This window comes from Lactuca sativa, chromosome 2 (genome assembly GCF_002870075.4).
Source record: "Lactuca sativa cultivar Salinas chromosome 2, Lsat_Salinas_v11, whole genome shotgun sequence".
Taxonomy (NCBI): Eukaryota; Viridiplantae; Streptophyta; class Magnoliopsida; order Asterales; family Asteraceae; genus Lactuca; species Lactuca sativa.
In genome coordinates this window covers 203,481,193-203,503,875 of record NC_056624.2, presented here as the reverse complement: position 1 = coordinate 203,503,875, position 22,683 = coordinate 203,481,193, and the positions used below count along the sequence as shown (strand labels likewise).

Genomic DNA, 22,683 nt, shown 5'->3' with positions numbered 1-22,683 from the left:
ATCCGCTCTAACTCCGCAGGTAGCTCCAAGCGATACACTACCCTGCCCACCCTCGCGATCACTCTGAACGGCCCAATATACCGGGGCCCTAGCTTGCCCCACTTCCTGAATCGAATCACTCCTTTCCAAGGAGATACCTTCAGGAGAACATAATCACCGACCTAGAACTCAAGCTCGAATCGTCGCCTATCCGCATAACTCTTCTGGAAACTCTGAGCGGTCAACGATCTCTGTCTGACCCGCTGTATCTGCTCTGTCGTCTGAAGCATAATCTTCGTGCTACCCATCACTCGTTGCCCTACCTATCCCCAACAAATGGGAGTCTGACACCTCCTCCCATACAACAGCTCAAAGGGCGGCATACCAATGCTTGAATGATGGTTGTTGTTGTAGAAGAACTCCGCTAAGGGCAAATACGTGTCCCAACTTCCGCCAAAATCCAACACGCATGCTCGGAGCATGTCCTCGAACGTCTGAATCGTCCGCTCGCTCTGACCGTCAGTCTGTGGGTGGTATGCGGTACTAAAATGTAGCCTCGTACCCAACTCCTCATGGAATTTCATCCAAAATCTGGAAGTGAAACGCATATCTCGATCTGACACAATCGAGATCGGCACCCCATGCCGTGATACCACCTCTCTCACATATACCTCTGCTAACTTCTCCGCAGAAGAACTCTCACTAATGGCGAGAAAGTGAGCGCTCTTTGTCAAACGGTCTACTATCACCCAAATCGCATCGACACCTCTCGCCGTTCTCGGCAATTTGGTGATAAAATCCATGGATATCTGCTCCCATTTCCACTCTGGAACTTCCATTGGCTGCAACTTACCATGCGGTCTCTAATGTTCGGCCTTAACCCTACGACAGGTTAGGCACTTCTCAACAAACCACGCTACATATCTCTTCATACAGGGCTACCAATACTCCCTTTTAAGATCCAGAAACATCTTAGTGGCCCCGGGATGGATCGAGAATCTCGATCTATGCGCCTCCTCCATCAAGATGGTATGCGTTCCTCCAACAAACGGTACTCAAATCCGACCCTAGAAGGTCATAAGCCCTCTGCTATCGGTCACGAACTCTGACACCTGTCCAATAACTCGCTCTCTCTTACGGTTCTCCGGTCTTACTGCCTCAGCCTGAGCCCCTCTGATGGTGTCCAACACCGGAATCATCACCATCAATCTCATACAAATATCCCAAATTGGGGCGCTCTATGCCCTACGACTCAGGGCATCGGCTACCACATTAGCCTTGCCCGGGTGGTACAAGATCTCGCAGTCATAATCCTTTACTACATCCAACCATCAAATACTTCAAACTCTTGTGGTCCGTGTATATCGTACATCGAACCCCATACAGATAATGGCGCCAAATCTTGAGGGCAAACACCACAGCCCCCAACTCTAGATCGTGGGTGGGATACCTTGCCTCATGGGGCTTCAGCTGCCTCGATGCGTACGCGATCACATGCCCCCTCTGCATCAACACCGCGCCCAACCCAGATATCGATGTGTCACAATACACCACGAAGTCCTCCATTCCCTCTGGAAGAGCCAACACTAGGGCTTCGCACAATCTCTGGCGAAGAGTCTCAAATGAGGCCTGTTGCTCTGGGCCCTAGTTGAACACCACACCCTTCCGGGTCAACTTGGTGAGAGGAACGGCAATCTTGGAGAAATCCCTGATGAGCCTCCGATAATAGCCAGCCAGCCCTAGAAAACTCCTGATCTCAGAAGGAGATTTCGGCACCTCCCAACTCATCACCGAATCGATCATGGCCGGATCGACCAAAATCCCCTTCTGGTTAACGAGGTGACCAAGGAACTGCACCTCCCGTAACCAAAAATCGCACTTGGAGAATTTGGCGTAAAGCCTCTCCGATCTCAGCATACTGAGGATTTCTCGCAAATGCTCCTCATGCTGCTCCCTGGATCTCGAATACACCAAAATGTCATCAATGAACACAATCACTGATCGATCCAGCATCGGTATGCATACCATGTTCATGAGATCCATGAACGCTGCAGGCGCATTGGTGAGCCCGAATGGCATCACCACGAACTCATAATGCCCATAACGAGTCCTGAATGCGGTCTTCTGGATATCCTTCTCGCGCACCCTCATCTGATGATATCCAGATCTCAGATCAATCTTGGAAAACCAAGACGCTCCTTACAGCTGATCGAACAAATCGTCGATCCTCGGCAAAGGATAACGGTTCTTGACCGTTAACTTGTTCAGCTCTCGATAATCTATGCACATTCGGTGCGAACCATCCTTTTTCTTCACAAAAAGGATTGGTGCTCCCCACGACGAGCTGCTCGGCCGAATAAACCCCTTCCCCAGCAGCTCCTAAAGCTGTGAGGATAACTCCTGCATCTCTGGAGGTGCAAGACGATAGGGCGCCTTGGCAATAGGTGCTGCCCCTGGAATTAAATCAATGCGAAACTCAACCCACCTCTCGGGAGGCACACCCGGTAACTCCTCGGGAAAGACATCCGGGAATTCACGCACTATCGGAACCTCCTCAACCGTACTTGGTATCTCTGCACCAACTCTCGTATCCATCACATACGCTACAAAACCACTACAGCCCTGCTGTAGACTCTGCCTCGCTCTAGCAGCCGAACAAAACGCTGAATCGGGATGGGTACCCTCACCGCACACCGTAAGAACTTCCCCACTTGGTTCTCGTATAGTCACCAGTTGCCGCTCACAGTCGATAATTGCTCCAAATCTGCTCAACCAATCCATGCCTACGATGACACAGATGTCCCCCATCGCAATCGGGACCAAATCAATAAGAAACTCTACACCGAAAATCTCGAGTACACATCCTCGAATCACCTTTGTGGCATACAATGCTCTCTCGTCGGTGATGGGGACTCTCAGAGGTCGAATCAACGGCTCTCGACTAATACTGATAGGCTGACTAAAAGCCAATGATATAAAAGATCGACTCGCACCCGAGTCAAATAACACAAAAGCAAGTACAGAACACACAAGAAAGGTACCTACGCATATCATAATATAAGCACAAAATCTCAAACATTAAAATAAATACATGAAAGAATACATACCAGCTACAACATCGGGCGCTGCGCGGACCTCTTCCGCAGTCAACTGGAAGGCTCTCCCCCGAGCCTTCGGCGTCTCGGTCTTCACCGGCCGACTATCCGTAGCTCTAATAGCAGCAGGGGCAGACCCCTGAGAAGCTCCCTATGCTGACCCTCGCAGAAGCGGACACTCGGCCTTCCGGTGTCCGGTCTGGTTGTAGTGGAAACACACTGCAAACCCCTTGGGGCAGTCTTTGGCCATATGCCCCTCCTTGCCACACTTGTAGCAAGATCCAGCTCTACAAACTCCATCATGACTCTTGTCGCACTTTCCACAAGTGCGGCCCTTTTGGCTCCCTGCTCTGGGATCAGCGGGCTTGGCCCGCTTGGCTGTCAGCTGGGACTGTGTCGGTCGTCGATCCCTCCCCTGAGACTCCGCCTCCTCCCTAGCCTGAGTCTCTAGCTCGATCTCCCTCTTCCGGGCATTTTCCTGAAGCTCGGAAAACTTCCGGTATGAGGATTTCGCCACGAACTCCTGAATATCTCTCCTCAAAATACTCAGATAACGGCTCATACGTGCCTGCTCAGTGGACACGTGCTCAGGGCAGAACATCGCCCTCTCATGAAACATCCTGGTAATTACCGTAACAGACTCTGTACCCTGCTTGAGGGTCAAAAACTCCTATGCCAACCGATCCCGTTCCACCGGGGGAACATACTCATCATGAAACATGGCGGTGAACCTCTCCCAGGTCACCGCAACAAGCTCTGCTGGAGAATAGTGTGCTGTCGTGAACTTCCACCAGTCCTTCGCCCCCATGCGAAGCTGGTTCAGCGCAAACCAAACCCTCAAGTGCTCCATGCACGAGCATGTATAGAAACACCCCTCAATGTCAGATACCTATCTCATCGCTGCAATCGGATCCTGCGTCCCATCAAACTCTAGTGGCTTCGTGTTGTTGAACTCCCTGAACAACAACGAGTCACCCCCCTGCGGCCTAGCAGCAGCGACGGCTGCGGTGGCCGCTGCAACAGCATTCTCAGAAAGAGCGGCATAACGCTCGTCAAAAGTCTCAATCAGCATGGTCTTGATAGACCCGAAGATCTCTGGTATCTCTACCCTGATGGCCGCAGCCACCTCCTCATGGATGATCCGGCGGATCTCCTCATCACTAGTCTCGCTGCTCTCTGGCGCATGACGTGTCCTCACCATGATCTACCTCTAAAATACAACATACGATATATTAGAAACTCGCTCGAGCATACTCGCGCTCGATAACTCATCCCTCCTTGATCCCTGGCATCCCGAAGATTCTTACTTGAACTGTACACCGTCCCGGTGTTTTCAGTAGTACGGGCCCAATACTATCGTCCACACCGCGTCAGTATACACCCCAAGTCCTCCTCCTAGGATCCCAAGTCCCAAGTACTCTATTACTCTCTAACGGATCTCTAATAAGCTCCACACTACTACCTACTCACTCTCAAGCATCTCATAGCAGCTCACCTCCCTTTAGGCTAAGGCATCACAAATCAGGCCACTCTAGTCCTAATAGGAATACCTAGCCCACTCTAGCACGAGAATACATCATATCAATCTCATAAGCATATAACATAAGGGTATTTTGGGAAATCACCGTTCGGGCGCAGACTGATTGTACACACGACTCTGCTCTGCATTATCCAAAAATCTTTTACTCTTTTTAGAGAACTTGGTTCTCTTTTGAAAATATTTCTCAAATCCTCAATTTGAGTTCAAATACGCCCGAAGGTGTACTCGAATCCCTCAAACCAAGGCTTTGATACCAACTTGTAACACCGTAAATTTCAAACAATTTTTCGCATTTTATAAAAACATAATTCATTTATTACTCATAAAAACATCATTGTTTAAAACTCAATTCATAGCATATATCAATCCCAAGATCTCATAGCATAAAAAAATCCCGTTTGTGTACTGATCAGGCCGGCACCTTCCCGCGATCCTCACTAGTACCTGAAACACATAACACATAACACTGTAAGCACGAAGCTTAGTGAGTTCCCCAAAATACCATATATAACACATATTAGCCACTCGAGGCTATAACTCTGTGGGTCTGTGCACCCAAACTCTGTGAACCCTCAGGTTCTATCTCTGTGAACCTTCAGGTTCTAACTCTATAACATGCACAACATAAATCACATAGAATAATGCAGTGCAACACATAACACATACATAGCATACAACACTGTATCACATAACCCTGATTACCTACTCAAGGTAAAGTATAGTGAGAAGACTCACCTCAGACTCTCGTAAATCCCTGACTCGGTAGAAGTATTGCCTAGCCTCCGCCTATTCACACAAAGTAAATATCCTCATAAATATAACACTCGAGGCTAGACTCGACCCTCTATTGTCACCCTCAAAAGGGTAAAAGACTATTTTACCCCCCCCCCCCCCCCCCCTCTCGACTCAAGGACTCCATTGTTGACCAAACCCTAAAAGTCAACAAAAGTCAACGGTCAAACTTTGACCCAACTCGCCGAGTGCACTCCGGTGACTCGGCGAGTACACATATGACTCCTAACTCTTTGTCCCGCTTGGCACGTCGAGTCCCTCCCTAAACTCGACGAGTCACATCAGGCATGAATCGCGGGGCCACCCCGACTCAACTCGCCGAGTTTCAAGAACAACTCGGCGAGTACAGCCTTGAACTTTAGTCCTCTAATCCCCTTCTGACTCACTGAGTCATCCCCCAACTCGGCAGTCCACTCACTGAATGGTTAATGGGCAACCTTCATACTACTCGCCGAGTCTGTTCTTGGGACTCGGCGAGTTCATGCCATGCACATTCTCAAAACAACTTCTGAGGTCAGATCCATCCCATACAATCATAGATCTGGCCTCCCCAAGCATGATAATCACGTGAAGCTAACATCTTGGTGCTCATGCAAAGTCTTAAAGGCTTTATTTGAAGATATGACCACTAAAATGACATCCAAAGCTCATAACCCCCATTAACACTCACAAAGCTAAAGGGAAAAGGGTCTCTGGACCTCTTTGGGTCCAGATCTACAGCACCAACACGAGAAGGGACCAATTACTCAATAACCTTCTCTAAAAGGGGCTTAAAAGCCCTAACTCTAAGAATTACACCATAAACTGAAGAAGGGTCGAATGAATACCTCAAAATGAAGTCTCTGAGCCCTGGAATAACTGGATTAGCACCCTCTTCAGCCTCCTCTTGCCTTGGTCCTCTTCTATTTGCAAAAACACCAACAAGTGATCATGAGATGGCTCCTTTCCTCTCACAATCGCTCTAGCTCACTTAGGGTTTCTCTCTGGGGTATGGTAGCCACAAATGACGGCCATAAGGCCCCTTAAATAGGCCCCAAACCCAAGGAATTAGGGTTTCATTAAACAGCGTGGACTCGCCGAGTCCAACCATCCACCCGGATAATGATTCGCGTCTCTACTCAGCGAGTCTACGCACCAACTCGCCGAGTTCTTCAACAAAACTTGAAATACAATGAATAAATATAATACCTGAAATTCCGGATGTTACATCGACAGATTTGTGACCTGTATTGCAAGGGGTGTAGAGGCCATTCTGGTCCAGATTAAAGAAAATGACCAAAAGAAAAAAGTTTTGTGAAATAAATTCTAGCTTCCATAAATTCCAATAACATCCTGTTTGGAGTTATAGATTCTATTTTACACTCAAAAAATTGAACAGGGTTCGGGATGGGAAAATCCTAAAACTCAGAAAAGTAGCATGAATTGTAGTCAAGGTTATGTAATTAGTATTCACATGATAATTGGTTGTTTTGTGTGTTTTTGGGGTAGGTCTTGACAACTTCAAATGAGTGCAATACTTGAATTGAACGGGGGAATTCATTAGGGTTAAGGTGAGTCATTCTTTGCGGCTAATTAGTACATATTTTTGAGATTTGTATGTTATGATACAATTCATCTGGTCTAGGAACTGATATGCTATGTCATGATCTATTTGGTATGAGTTTTATGATCTGTGAAATTATATTAATCTGTCTAGGAACTGATATGCTATGTCATGATCTATTTGGTATGAGTTTTATGATCTGTGAAATTATGTTAATCTCTTTTGAACAAATTACGTAGGGTGAATTTGCATGCTAGTTAAAAATATAAGATGAACTGTATGGAATAATGTTGTTAGTATCATGCTATATCTGAGGGATGTATTTTGAGATATGGTGTGATTTGTATGTATGATGTAATTCTAGAATGTATTATTCTATGAATTAGGAAATGCATGCTAGTGAAGTAAATTACTAGAAATGTGTACTATGTTCACATGTTTTGAAGGTGTAATTTCAAATGTAATATGTCATGATATGATGACTTGATGAACATGCATATTTACATAATAATGGTAGTAGATGAGATAATGTATAACCATTGCGTGTGAATTAATAATGAATTAATGATAATGGGGAATACATATGGCGGGGGTAAAGGATAGTAACATAAACTTAGGCATGTACCCTTTCTAGATATAACGATGGCGTGTTAGGTTGAAACATTACCAATACGCAAAGAGCTTAAGACAATACGATGTTGAATGGTTTTATAAGTAACCATTTGAACGCATGGTCCCAACATGCGAGGGTTGGATTGATGTTGGTAATCTTGGATAACATGTACGAACATCACGTTTGAGTGGGAGGTATATACGGTGAAAATATGAATTCGTACTACTATCAAATGATAATTCATTGGGAAACATCGAAGTAGTGAAAGTGGAGAACCATAGACAATGTCATATGTGGGAGTCGCGCCCCATTTGGTGCACTAGGTCGTTAGGTCACGTTAGTAGCGAATGGGGTATTTTATGGGGGATTAAAGGTGGTTAGACCCTAGATAATGATGAACATTAAAAGTAATTATAGCAAAGATAAATAATTAATAATTACTATGGTGAAATGTCAAAGATTAATATATACCTTATATATTAATAATATATTAGTAATATTAAACGTTGTAAGGTGATTAATATGAAAAATATTGTGTGACTTATATGTGACTGATTGAAATCTATGAAATATGCATTTTTCTATACCTATTGTACTTGATATTGACACATTGTGTTGTTTTTGACACTTGATCAAGTAGTTTTTGCCATGTTTTACAAGTGGCTTGGTGAGGTTGAGACTTTTATTGGGTAGATTGTTACATTCATATTTAGTTGATACCTAGTTGGACGTATGGTATTTTATTTTGTTTTTTGAACTTATGAAACCTTTAATTTTACATTTGATTAAAGGGTATTTTGGGATTTTACATTTAAAGTCTTCCACTAACGTATTCTGTTAAAAGATGTTGAAAATAAAATAATTTTTTTTTAGTAAAAATCATGTGTTACATGGAACCGGGTATCTAAGGACCCTTCACTTGCGGAGCGAAGCATGATGACCTGGGACTGGTTTATTGAGATGTTTAAAGTGTTGGATTAGGTTTCTAAGCCCATAACTATATATTGGTATGTACTTGACCCGAGAGTAGCATGGTCCATTTGGGTTGCCTTCGCCAGAACAATCTAACAGGATGGATATTTGAGAAAGAGGTTATTTATGATTTATTAATATATTCCAAGTATAATATATTAATTGTGAAATCATAATATTTAATTAGTATTGGTCAAGAATTAATTTGGAATTAATTTAGTGATCAAAAGAGAATAATTAAATTAAAGGAGACTGATTATGTAAACCAGTGATATATAGTGTTTGGGCTATTGATCCATGATGGGCTAAGTTTTTGTAAGTATCCATAAGAGTTAGCCCACATGAGATATGGATCATAACCCAAGTGTATAGATTAGGGTTTACCCATGACTCTTCGAATCCTACATTATATAAATGTTACCCCTTAGCCAAAATCGGCGGACACAAGTGTTCTAAGAGTTCATATAACCGATTTTGTGTGCTCCATTCTCTCTCTCAAAGTCCTCTTTTGTTCATGGTGTTTGTGAACCATTTGAGGCATCACACTTGAGGTGTTAAGCTCTTGAAAGGCCAAAACTACAAGCTACAATAAAGAGGAATTCTTCTAATTTGATTTTATGATTTAATGTACCAAAATTGTATGCTATTTGTAGGCTTCAAGCATTGGAAATTTTATTGCATGTATAATTAGAGAAAACATAGATCCAAAGCTATTAGGGTTGCATGTGCACCATAAGAGTGTTATAGTGATTTAAATCCAACAGTGGTATCAGAGCCTAGGATTGTTTTCTGTTGTATTTGATGCTTTTTAATTTTCAAAGTTGAAAAAAATCGATTTTCTTGCCTCTGACTGATGAACTCGCCGAGTCCACTCAGTAAAAGGGCAACTCGACGAGTCATGATCATTCACTCGTCTCGTCGAGTTGGTGGCTCTGGTTGCAAAGTTTCGAGTTTTTGGCCAGAATTGGTTTGGGATCATTACCATAAAATGTTTTGTATCATAAAAAAAATGTATTTTCTGATTTGGTGATGATGATCCTCATCCAATTAAAGGACAATTGTCAAATTTTAAGATAATAAAGTAATTATTTGTATTATTTGATATGAATTGCTTTGCTATATGAGTTAGATTAGATCAATAATATATTATATGATAATGTGATAAGTTAAAATCGATCTTAGTTGTTCTTGAAATGAGTTTTTGTAACTTGTCCTCAAGTTATATGAAGAGTCTCATTCATGAACATTAAAAACTCATCAGTTTTCATAAGTTATGGAAACCAAAAGTTTTGAAAGTTACAAAACTTGCCCTCAAGTTTTGGTGTTTGAAAAGTCTCAAATTATGAAAGCATTAACTCTAGTAATTGAAATGTTTCAAAAGATGCAACTATTGGGTTCATAACTTAAAAACTAATTAAAAGTTTTAATTTTGAATTTTTAATAACCTAGATGCCTTGAATAGTTCAATTACACTTTATGGACTTTATTAAATTAATTAAAGTGTTTAATTAAAAGAGAAGTTTAATAAATCCATAATAACATGGTTTAAGTTTAATTAAATTAAGAATATAATTTATTAATAGACTAAACCATCTAGTATTTTAAATGTTTAAAATACACCATTATACTATATAAAATTAAAAAGTTTAATATATTATATGTATAAGTAAAAGGTCGGTCTTACCATTAGTAGGCCTCATTCACGAAGCCGGTCTATAAGGGGGTATAAGGTTACTGCCTATAAAATGGTGGTTTAATGGGTGTCCACTCTCACCCACCACTTTCTTGACTGGTGGAGGGTCGTTAGCTGAACGGGTAGGATAGGACATTAATTCTCATTAAAAGTATAATGAAAATACCAAGTAACTAAACACTTATAAATTCCCAATCTTAGTTACTTAGGAAAAATGTGAATTTGGTGCTAGCCCATGAAATTGCACTTTGCACCTTGTTAAGTCGTTAGTGGAGCGTATGTGGTTAACCGGCACACTAATCTAGGACTGACAGTATATGGAAAAGGGTATCTTGATGTTAATCATAGATCAATGGAGCGTGTGTGGTTAACCGGCACATTAATCAGGTGATCTGTAACATTAAGTGTACCAAGCTCATTTGCATGGTTATTCACACCTTGTTTGTGATCCTTGGCATCCCAGTCACAAACTTGAAGGGCACAATCGAGATTGAAACATGTCATTGAAAAGTTTAATGAATCTCAAAGAATCTAGGAATTTCAATTCATTTAAAAACTAAAATTCATTTTCGTTTTTCATGGAGGAAATTGGTAAATCATCATTTACCTACCTTCAAATATTTTACAATTGGATTACGGCATCCCTCTTCCGAATTGTAGAATATTGTGTTGGATCCTAGCCTTAATAGTTCATTTGGGTGTTATATTAAGGACTTAAATCAACTAACTTGAATATCTCCCATTATAGATGTCTAGGTCAGACAGCTATGGTCTTCCAAATCTTATGAAAAAAGCTTTCCTCATGAAGATGATGTTCCACAAGACAATCAAGGTGAAAGGTTAATCCCATATTTTTGTTGTAGTGGAACTTCACTTCCTACACCTCCTCCAATAATTTTCTCTAACGCAAAAGTTCAAAGAATTGAAAAGTTCAAGGTCACTCAATCCCTATTGGCAAGCCAACACCAAGATGGAAGGTCTGTGTGTGCACATGTCTTGGAGATAGAGTCACACACTGACAAGCTGGGAATGTTAGGAGTCGTTGTGTCAAGGAAGTTGGTTGTTGACTTGGTTCTTCAATCACTTCCTAAGTCATATGGTGAGTTCATTAAAGATTACTATATGACAGACTGCGACATGTCCCTTATAGATCTTACCTATTTGCTAATTGTTGTCGAATCAACAATGATTTGGCGCACTGGTAAAGCAAATTTGATTGGAAGAACTACTTCCCAAACTCCCATGGACATTGACAATGGAAACATTGGAAGTCCAGAAAAGATTTCTCTTTCCAGGGGAAAGGGAAGGGCTAAGTATGAGATTGTCCCATGTACCAATCTCAAAGAGTCCATATGTTTCTACTGCCAAGAGAATGGGCATTGGTTGCGAAGCTTCCGTATCTACCTGAAGGATCATAAGGATGGTAAGGTCAAAAAGTTTGACTCTACTTCAGGTAAGTCCACTGTCTAACTCTATTAAGTTCTTATTGGTAGATTGTTAATACATGATGTGATAAGATTAAATTTTGATGTTTTTTAGGATCAAAGGAAGCTTAAAGGAAAAACATGTTGAGTCTAATCGCGAAGAGATGGATTTCGATCGCATGGTTCGATGATCGGATTTTTTAGATGATCTAGGAAGTTATGATAGATTGGTTAGGAATATTTAGAAACATAATTTTCATATGTACTTGCATTGTAAAGAAAAGTGTTTCGTATTTTATAAATAAAGAGAAATTTTGATTATATCTTATTTATATTTCCTTGCAATGACATTTGTGAAACTTGATGTTTGTATGTTTCTATTTTTAGCAATATGGATTTGATTCTTTCGACTGTGGTAGTGTCATAATTTACCAAATAAGGAAAGATTCTCATCACCCAAGTTTCAATTGTCCAAAAACTTGGAATCGTGCACATTGTATTGTGTTATGGATGAGAACCTTCATCTTTGGGAAATTAAGACCGATTCCTTGTTCATATGTATATGTGAGTCAAGTGAAGGACTAAGGGATCAGGTACACTTGGTTGTGCATTGGTCAGGTCCACCACAAAGAACGATAAGGCTATTCGTCATGATTTACTAAAGTTTAGTAAATATTGTTATACTTAGAAGATTAAGTGTAATTATGAACGATTGGAAAAGTTTCAATGTATAGCAAAACAAATAAGAAGAATCAATTAGGCAGAAAGATAAAAGTTTCTCCAATCTGAAAGGAAAGGAGAGTACTTTAGTATCGTGTTTTATGATCATCTTAATGATTATGAAAACCATATCACAATTGATCCTCTAAGGACACCTTAGTGTACTTGTAAGGCTAAGAAGAGGAATCGTGAATTGTTGAAATGGTTAAATCAATTAAGCTAAATCATACTTCGTTCCAAAAACAAATCTTAGAGTCATACTCCAAGATTGTAACTTGAATGACATAATCTTAAGAAGGTTTATAACATACTCATCAAACGTGGAATAGAAAAGATGTTTTCTTACTCCTGCACATTTGAAATTGGTAAATTGTGATGTCTTGGACAAGAAAAAGACCAACTAAGACCAATTGTGTGAAGTGTTTTGTATTGATAAGAAATCGCACTAACTCTTGAATATTTGTTTGTCAAGTAATGTTTCTTGACAAAGAGAGTCTTATATGTCAAGAGATCAGCGGGAGTCTTAAAGATCTTGAAAAGCTTTAAGAACTAATCAAGAATAAACCTATTGTTAATCACTAGCATACGACTTGAGGTTTGTAACCTATCGTGTTGACATATTCTTGTTTCGGTGCCCATTCCAGTTAAAGTTGACTATGCATGTGAGTTCTATGAGTACTCAATTGTTTGCATAACAAACTGGAAGCAATGGTAGGCCCTTGAGATGCCAGGTGGCAAGAAATTAAGGTTGAACAAGTTCAGTCCATATGATTTTGGATTTACCACTAACCTCGTCTTGTGATTATGGTTATGACAAAGTCACATAGATAGGAACACATACACCATAAAATCTATGTGTCATAAGGTTTTTCTCCAATTCATGAAAATGATTGTGAGGAAACATTTTCACTAAGTAGGTTTTAAGGAGATAGAATTTGTGATATCTACATTCTCAAATTCGATTATGATTACGGCATCCCTCTTCATAGTTCGAATTATGAGAAATGGCAAATAGTTTGAACATTTGGAACTTATTGTTGTAAGTTCTGAATAGTTTAGACACACATATGAGCTTTCTAATAAAAGGTGTATGAGCTTAGATAAAGGCTTATCGAAGCATCTTGTATCAGAAATATGAACTTTGGTAAGAAAGTCAACAAGTATTGATTTCTAGAATTCTAGCTTATTTATGGGTACATGTCAAAGCTAGTGGGAGCATAAGTGTTATGCTAGTAAGATAATAATTATTATGTTGGTGGGAGCATAGTTATTATGGTAAATGTTGCGAGTTAGCAATGTTAATTATAGAAAACAAAATTTTCCATTCGCAAAGTTGTAGGGTTTGAAAAGTTGTTTTGCTATAGTTAAGGGAGAGGAACTCATACTTCATTTCAAATCTAAAAGTTTAGATTGTGGGATTTTAATCAAATTTAGTCAAGGACATATATGAATGTTATGTTGAAAAGATTCGACATAAGAAAATTCTATATATATATGGAAATGTTATAGAAAGAGACTGGTAAAGTATCAGTTCTTTATGTAAGACATTATGAATCGTGTCCCATATGCTTCAGGTATAGGTTCGATTGCATATGCTATAATATCTATGTGTTCTGAGTTTTCCAAATGCCTAAGACATTAAGAGGGAAAATGGGCCAGAACTGTATATAACTAAAGTTGTTAAACAATTGTTAAGGACAATCCAAGGTTCACTAAGGATTGGTCGCTTGTGGGAAATTGGAAGTATAGTAATGAATGGACCATATTGATATAATTCTGAATAGATAGGATTCTATTAATAATGGATAGTCATATGGCAATTATGGAAAAGTTTCCATAAGGGGATTTGGATATCAAGAATCTATGAGTAAGTTAGAAACTTTTATGCAAGAAGGATGTTTAAAGGAATGTACTTTGAATATGAGACTTCGTATTAATGGAATTGTCTTGTACAATCTCCAATGGAAAGTTTTGTAATTGGAAAAGTCATTATGACTTTTCTGCATAGTCATTACAAAAGGATCACTGCATATAAGCTTATGTGACATCCCCAAAATCTCGGCCAAAAAAGACCGATTTCATTTATGTTTTTTAAAATAATTTCAAAGTAAATCTTTTTGATTTAAGAGAGTTGTGGAATTTGTTCTCAAAACAAAATATGATAAAATAATATTTATCAAAGCATTTCATCAAGAGATGCATTTTCATTATATAATCAAAACTCGGGATGTCATGTTCCGATACACACCATAAAGCATAAACGATAACATTACAAGTCATTCAACAAATATATAAATATACAGACTTGTAAACAAAACAACTCCATGATTCATCCATCTTATACCCTTGCGCCACTTCCTGTAATACAAATAAAACTGAGTGGGTCAGGCTTGGGAGCTTGGTGAGCATATAGGGTTTTCAACCCACAATAAATAAATTATATTTAATTTCACCAACCAACAATAACCCGATTACCCATTCCCGTTATCCTCACTTTATGTCCCTAAAACAACATCTATCTCAAGGGACCTAATCTAGGATTTTCATCGGGATGGACATTACTGCTAAGGGGTTTCCTCAACAATAGATATCCTAAAGGCAACCATGAGGGGATAGAGTACACCGGTGAACACATCGTTCACAACACCTACAGGTTATGAACCTGCTAGCGTTCCACAAGACTACCTAGAAAGAGTCTGTGGTCGTTATCCATACTCCGCTGAATAACTAGATCAACAACAACAACATCGAGGCCTCTCATATGTTTATCACACATCAACTATCTACCCATGTTCTACCCAACATATTAGTAGATAAAAATATATATTTTATACATAGTTTAAAACCTGTATAGCATGTTCAATCAATACATATTCCACATAACAGATGAGGCACACCCACATAACACGTATTTCATAGAGAATAAATCATATCTATGAGATAGAAGAAAGTGAATATACATTCACACACATAATAACAAAATTATACACATAACACGTATTTCGTATAAAATACTTCATAATTATGCGTTAGAAGAAAGTAACTACACACTCACTTGATCAGAAGATGATCAGACAGCACTACAACTTGCAGAAGTAGTATTCTTCAGTAGATCTGGAAGATCTTCACAAAAACCGGGCTTCTCGCGAGCAGAGCTTCGGCTCGGGAATTGCACTTCTTGGGATCTTCGGGGCTCGGGATTGATACTGGGGCTTCGGGATACTTCTGGCATGCAAAATGAGGCAAAATGGGAGAAAAAGAAGAAAATTTGGCAAATGGAGTCGGCTGCCCTCGCAACCCTTTTATAGGAGGCTGAGGCCTCGTAGTACGCGGGGCGTACACCTCAGTTCGTCATTGCATGCGTCATCGGAGCACTCGAGTCCGAGGTGGTGCATGCATCGGGGTACGCTGGGCGTACTCAACTATGCTGGGCGTAGTTCGGATCGGATCGATGACTCCCCCCTTCCTTCGGATAATATCGGAATTTAATAATTAAATTTTAATTTTAATTATTTAATAAACTTTGAAAATTCATATATTCTTCATACGAACTCCGTTTTCGACGTTCTTTATATCCACGCGTAGGTGAGACTACGCTCTACAAATGTGGTTTAGACTCCGTCGGCAAATTTTGAATTTATTTTTATTATTTATTTTTAGTAGGCCGGGACAGGAAAACTTCGTTATAAATTCATAACTTCTTCATCCGACGTTCGTTTTCGCCTATCTTTTTATCGCTTTACTACTATTAACGAGATCTTCGATTCTCGTTTAGATTGTTTCAACCAATAATCACTCAATCTCGAATCGAGTATTCGGGCTGCATACTGCTAAGTCGAAACTTAGAAAAATCATAACTTCCTCATACGAAGTCTGATTTGGGCGTTCTCTTTATGCACGCTCTCGGTTTAACGAACTCTACGACATTCGTTTAGATCACTAGGGCTAAATATCGCTCTAACGTAAATTTCACTTTTTACGTCATTTAGAGTTGCCAGTTCTGTCGCGAAACTTCGACAGATCCTAACTTCTTCGTTATAACTCGGATTTTGGTATTCTTTATATATTCAGAAACCTCATTTCAACTACTAAAACATTATACATAGATATCAGCTTTATCTAACATTTTATTTTGACGCTTATTTTTATTCTCAATTACATTAAGACACACAATTAAGCACAAAACACATAATACTCAAATAATACACTTCTATTATTTCAAAACGGGTTACAAAGGTTAACCTAGACTATTATACCAACATTAATGACAAGCCCAGAAACACAGGCGTTACAGCTTAGAATCTAAGGTGTTGTTTGTTTTTTCGAAGAGAAAATGTATGAATTCTGCGGACCACCTCTGCAATCCTCTGTAGCAGAGGAGGTGGAACAAATAGTTGCAGCATTTAATAAAAAAGTATGTTTGTTTTTTAACGTCTGCAGACTGCTGTAGTAAGTTAAACTAAGGCATGAAGAGATTTGAAGCAGTTGGTTTAGTGCTGCGCCACGCAGCACACGTGCAACAGTTTTTAAGTCAGAAGTCTTTTGAAAAACAAACAGCTACGAAGGGCCAAGTGTTGTGTAGCGCAACAATAAGTGGTCTGAAGTGGTTTTTTTTAAAAAAACAAACAGCACCTAACAGATTACAGTAAGTGGCAAGGACTTGGTATTCTCTCACTTACGATAAGGATTTGGAATTATGAAATGAGTGTCATTGGAAATGTTTACAATTGATCTATTTCACAAAGTAAGGACCATAGGTAAACATAGTGTGCATGCTTGGAGCATGGGACAAGTATTGTTTTAATACAAGTATTTAGTTGATAAATCGAAACCTTATGCAATGAATAATGTGCAATCAATATGGTGATTAAATATAATGTGTTTTATTTATATTCAAAAGTTTTGAGACCATATTGGATTCGATTATTCTTGTGTTTCACTTTGCATGTTTTGACTTCCCGAGTAACTAAGTTATTCAAACTATTCATAGTCGATCATACTTTGGAAGTAGGTATTGAGGCAAGACTATTATGAATCTTTCTGTAGACTGTCTGAAGTGTTTTAGACATAGCACAGGTTTGTTGCAGTGTTCATGAGTACTTCTAGAATAAGATTCGAGTATTGGATTAAACCCACACTCATCTGTATCACTTCATGGATTTTATCACGAGTGATTGTGAGACGATAATATCTTATATTCTTGAAACCAAGACATGTGAGTTGTAGTTTACAAGTCGGTTGCACATTGACATATGTAAACGCACCAGTAACTTGGTGTTATAAAACATATTGTTGTGTGTGATTTGATGAGTAAGTACAAGCAAGCATTGGAGTTGAAGTTTATCCATTCCTTTTACCCAATGTAGGATAAAAGCGATATCTGTGAGCCCCTCGATGATTTAGTGATGACAACCCTAAGTGCTTGGCCAAGCCTGGACTGATGTGATTTGTTCAATTAGTCGGTCGTCATAAATCGGAAATCGGGAAACAACACATGAACAGAGAGAATGATTATAATCCATGTCTCAGTTTATACGATATCTAGAATGGAGGAATATATGATCCCTTATCTAATGGACGCGTCATTTGACTAGGTTAGAGTTCGATAGCGGCTTTTGAGAGTTACGATTGCTAGTCGGGATTTTGGAGTCGTACTTGCAATCATAGTTATTAGAATTTTCAATGTGGGAGACTGTTGGATTAGATGTCTAAGCCCATAACTATAATGGGTATGTACTTGACCCGAGAGTAGCATGGTCCATTTGGGTTACCTTCACCAGAACAATCTGACAGGATGGATATTTGAGAAAGAGGTTATTTATGATTTATTAATATATTACAAGTATAATATATTAATTGTGAAATCATAATATTTAATTAGTATTGGTCAAGAATTAATTTGGAATTAATTTAGTGATCAAAAGAGACTAATTAAATTACCGGGGATTGATTATGTAAATCAGTGATATATAGTGTTTGGGCTATTGATCCATGATGGGCTAAGTTTATGTAAGTATTCATAAGAGTTAGCCCACATGAGACATGGATCATAACCCAAGTGTATGGATTAGGGTTTACCCATGACTTTGGAATCCTACATTATATAAATGTTACCCCTTGGCCAAAATTGGCGGACACAAGTGTTCTAAGAGTTCATATAACCGATTTTATGTGCTCCATTCTCTCTCTCTCTCTCAAAGTCCTCCTTTGTTCATGGTGTTTGTAAACCATTTGAGGCATCACACTTGAGGTGCTAAGCTCTTGAAAGGCCAAAACTACAAGCTACAATAAAGAGGTATTCCTATAATTTGATTTTATGATTAATGTACCAAAATTGTATGCTAGTTGTAGGCTTCAAGCTTTGAAAATTTTATTGCATGTATAATTAGAAAAAAACATATATCCAAAGCTATTAGGGTTGCATGTGCACCATAGGAGTGTTATAGTGCTTTAAATCCAACATAGAGTTGAGTATATACCACCAATTGAGAGGGGGTGATTGGCTCAGGAGTATCTGTTACTCAAGATGACAACGGATTCGGTAACTGAGATCACCAAGATGTTCACCGAGAGGGCTTTGTTTTTCCTTGTGCATGCATCCTTGAAGCAGGTGTAGATGTCCCAATACTTGAGCACGCTAAAGACATAGATTAGAGATTTTATGCGAACACTTAGTATCGGACCTTAGTTGATTTGTACTCGCATTATAGGAGGAGAGATAAAGTTGGAGACCTAGAGGAGAGAGAAGAGGTAGACCCCGATTTATTTGTAGCAGTTGACCAAGTGGTTCAATACCGCCAATTCTAGATCTAGAGGCCAGAAGGGCTACACTTTCATCAAATAAGAGAAGGTTCATGATAGTACTTATCAATTAAGGTCTGGGTGTTTCAAGTGTGGCTATACCTAGGGATGAGCATATGGACCATGTTTGTGGATCATAACAAGTGTGACACCACTCCCACCAGCTTAATTTATGGTTTCCGTGTTTGTGGCTATACCTAGGGATGAGCATATGGATTGGGGAACCGGCCGGAACCCCATGGAACCGGTCGGGCCGAGACCGGGACGATATTCATGTGGATTTTTGGAATCGGGGATCGGTAGAATCGGCAAAAACCAGAACCGTATGTTGCTATTTCTCAAGGACCGGTTCCAACAGTAAAAACACGACAAGAACCGGTAGGAACCGGAACCGGTAGAACCGCCGGTTCGGTTCGGGTCCCGAGCCGGTTCTGGTTCGGGTCGGTTCCTTTGCTCATCCCTAGATATACCGTTAGAAATCCGTCAGAAATTTCTGACATAAATTTTATGTCGGTAAATTCCGTCGGTTAAAAATCAACTTTCTAGTGGTGATGAAATGATACTCAAAAAAACATATATTATTTTCATGTTGATGTCTTAAAAATTCATTGAAATGTCATTGTACACAATATCAAATTTTTAAGTTTTAGATAATAAATTTTTTAAAGAAAGATTAATTGGACTCGATCACCAAATAGTGAAAAGTGGTTGCTGACTAATGCTACAAACAACATAAAAGGCCCATGTCTATACAATCTTCATCACATAAATTCATGTAAAAAACGACCCTAGTGCACCAAAGCTTTTCGGTTTTACCAAATACATTGATGCAACCACTCTAAATGATTATAAAATTCAGAAAAGAGGTATATGGAGGTTTGTGACTAGGTTTGGGGACCCATAATGTCTCACCTTTTACTGCGCTTGTCTCGCTTTTAAGAAGCTATTTCATGTCTCACCCTTCATCACTCTGTCTACCACCCCACCCTTGGTTTACCCTGTACGCACTGCACTTTCGCACATGTATATCAACCTCAAAATATATATATATATATATATATATATATATATATATATATATATATATATATATATATATATATATATATATAATAAAATAAGAGAGAGAGAGAGAGAGATCGGTTGGCATGGGGTTGAAGTTATCTGTAGTATGTACATGCAAGATTCAATGTGTTAAAAACCAAACATTAGCAAGTCAACAACCACTAACTATTTGGTTATTATCGTTAAGTGATGAGGGTACTGATTGAGGTTATCTAAAGAAAGTGTGCTGGCATATATAATTGATCAGTACTGAAATGAAAAGGGACAATAAGTATGAGCATGTTCAATTTGGCTACTCTCCATGGAAAGCCTGTCAAGAAACCACTAACTTTCTACAACGAAAGGATAAGGGAAAGGAACCTACAGAGTACAAGGCCAATTCTTGAATCATTTCATTTGGAGTGCAATCTTTTTTGTGTCTAATTGTGTTACAACACGTAGACGCGCATTTTTGCTATCAGACCTCATCGCTTTTTAAGTCTTTTACTTTTGTACTCTTAAAGAATATGAGAATAATTTCGTGTTCATAGTTCATATATACCCTTAACACACTCGAACTTACATATATAATATTTGCATTAACTGTCGCTGTGTTACAATTAACTTATGTTACCTAAGTTTTTCTTCTTGAGCTTACAGTCAACTTTGTAATCAAGTGATCAAAAGCATAATTCTATTAAGCAAAACCTAGAAATGTGTGCAATATTCTTTCAAAACCGCTAAGAGAACATGAACCAGTCAATCCCAATGCTCATTTGGAAAAGAAAAAACGCGTAGGACCCTTTTTCTGAAGCTATAGGATGAAAGTACATACCTCAATGAGATTTTCTCTTACACCAATGAGTAACAGCTATGGAAAGAAGAGTAAACACTCTGTCAAGTGAAAAAAAATGACCTAAACTTAGCTTAAATGCTCAACCCATAATTTCTTTACCAGACTAAAAGCAGGAACAAGAATAATTTAATAAGTAAAAACATAATGATTACGTCTCAATTACTCTATATTCTGTCTGACATGCATGGCATAATGTTTGGCTTAGTAACAATACTATAATAACACCACTATTTGGCTTCAAGTCAAAGATAACAAATGCCTAAGAAATCATTAAGGTCACAAATACTGTCTTTAGCATTATTCAAGCTGTTTGCAACAAAATAAATAAATAAGATGTATTTAGGGGTCAAGTCGATTGCTTACTTTCTTGTTGATCATGATGTCTAAGTGCATTATATATTAAGAAGTTATCGAGTTTTGTGTTTTGATAATAGTGATTGATCTTACCCCATACTAGCTGGACTTGTGATAAAGTAGGGCTTCATAGGCCCATGAGCTATGATATGCTTCATAGAGAATAGAGATCACTGGTTATAAATGTTGGACAACCTTTCATATCATTTGCTTCATAAATGTCGGGGTTCACGTGTAGGGTTGTTGACCAGGTGTTCAGCCATAACAGCAAACAGGGACAGGAGGGTTTCAAGACTTTCAGTGGAATTCTGATCAAAGGCCCACCCAACACTAGTGTCAACTAAAAACGCTCACATAAAATAACATATAACATACTTGGGGAGGCCCAATTTCAAGGGTTTGTGGTAAAACCTTTAAGGGCCTAACCTTAATCATAAAAGACAGATACATGTGAACTGAATTGGCAACAAAATAAATGCGTACGTACGTAGCTAATAATGAAGGTTTGCCTGATAATCCACTAACAGTTAACCAATTTCATATGAACCCAAATTGAACAGATTCTCAAAATAATTAAGTTGTAAATGTAAATTGGACATGTTATATAAATTTGTCAAAACATTTATGGAGAGCAGCGGCGGATCCAGAAAGAAAAATCAGGGGTTGCACTACTAGAAATTTTTTGTTATCGAAGGAAGTTTCCGTCACAAAATCGTCAATAAACCAGTGAATGTACACTGAATTTATAATTATCAGACTTTGTGACGGATTAGTGACGGATTTCCAACGGATTTGTGACGGATTTTCAAAAAAAAACACAAAATTTACGTTTGACGGGAAAATTTGAGGGGTATCCCGGGCTACATAGTAGCTCCGCCCCTGACGGAGAGGTATAGAGAATGAACATTTAGTGTGATAACGCGTTCAGGTAGAAAGAAGATAGGAGTTCAAGTAGGGGAGTACTTTATAACTAGGCTCAAATGGAATGATCACTTTCCCCTTCTAATTTTCCTTCCGATTTGGAAGATTTGGAAAGGAAGAACAAAATGATTAATTTTCTTTCTACTTTTCTCAAACTCGAAAATATTAAAAAAAAATTGTTTTTCTTTCCTTTCTCTTTTTTTCTCTTCTTTTCTTTTCTTTTGTTAAACTCGAAAAGTAAACAATGCTAGTTGTGAGTTTTTCAAATAATAACACTTTTTGAACAATCCCAAATAAACTAAACACAAGACTTTTGATTTATATTTTCCATCATCA

At 38.9% G+C, this 22,683-nt stretch overlaps 1 long non-coding RNA gene across 1 annotated transcript; it reads right to left on the bottom strand.

Annotated features, from left to right (window-relative positions):
- Positions 1 to 14,555: 14,555 nt before the first annotated feature.
- On the bottom strand, positions 14,556 to 21,138 carry LOC128132110 (uncharacterized). The gene is made up of 3 exons (XR_008230038.1): positions 21,052 to 21,138; positions 20,085 to 20,179; positions 14,556 to 14,729 (listed from the first exon to the last, which is right to left on the bottom strand). It is a non-coding gene; the product is annotated as an uncharacterized LOC128132110 (long non-coding RNA).
- Between the last annotated feature and the right edge of the window lie 1,545 nt (positions 21,139 to 22,683).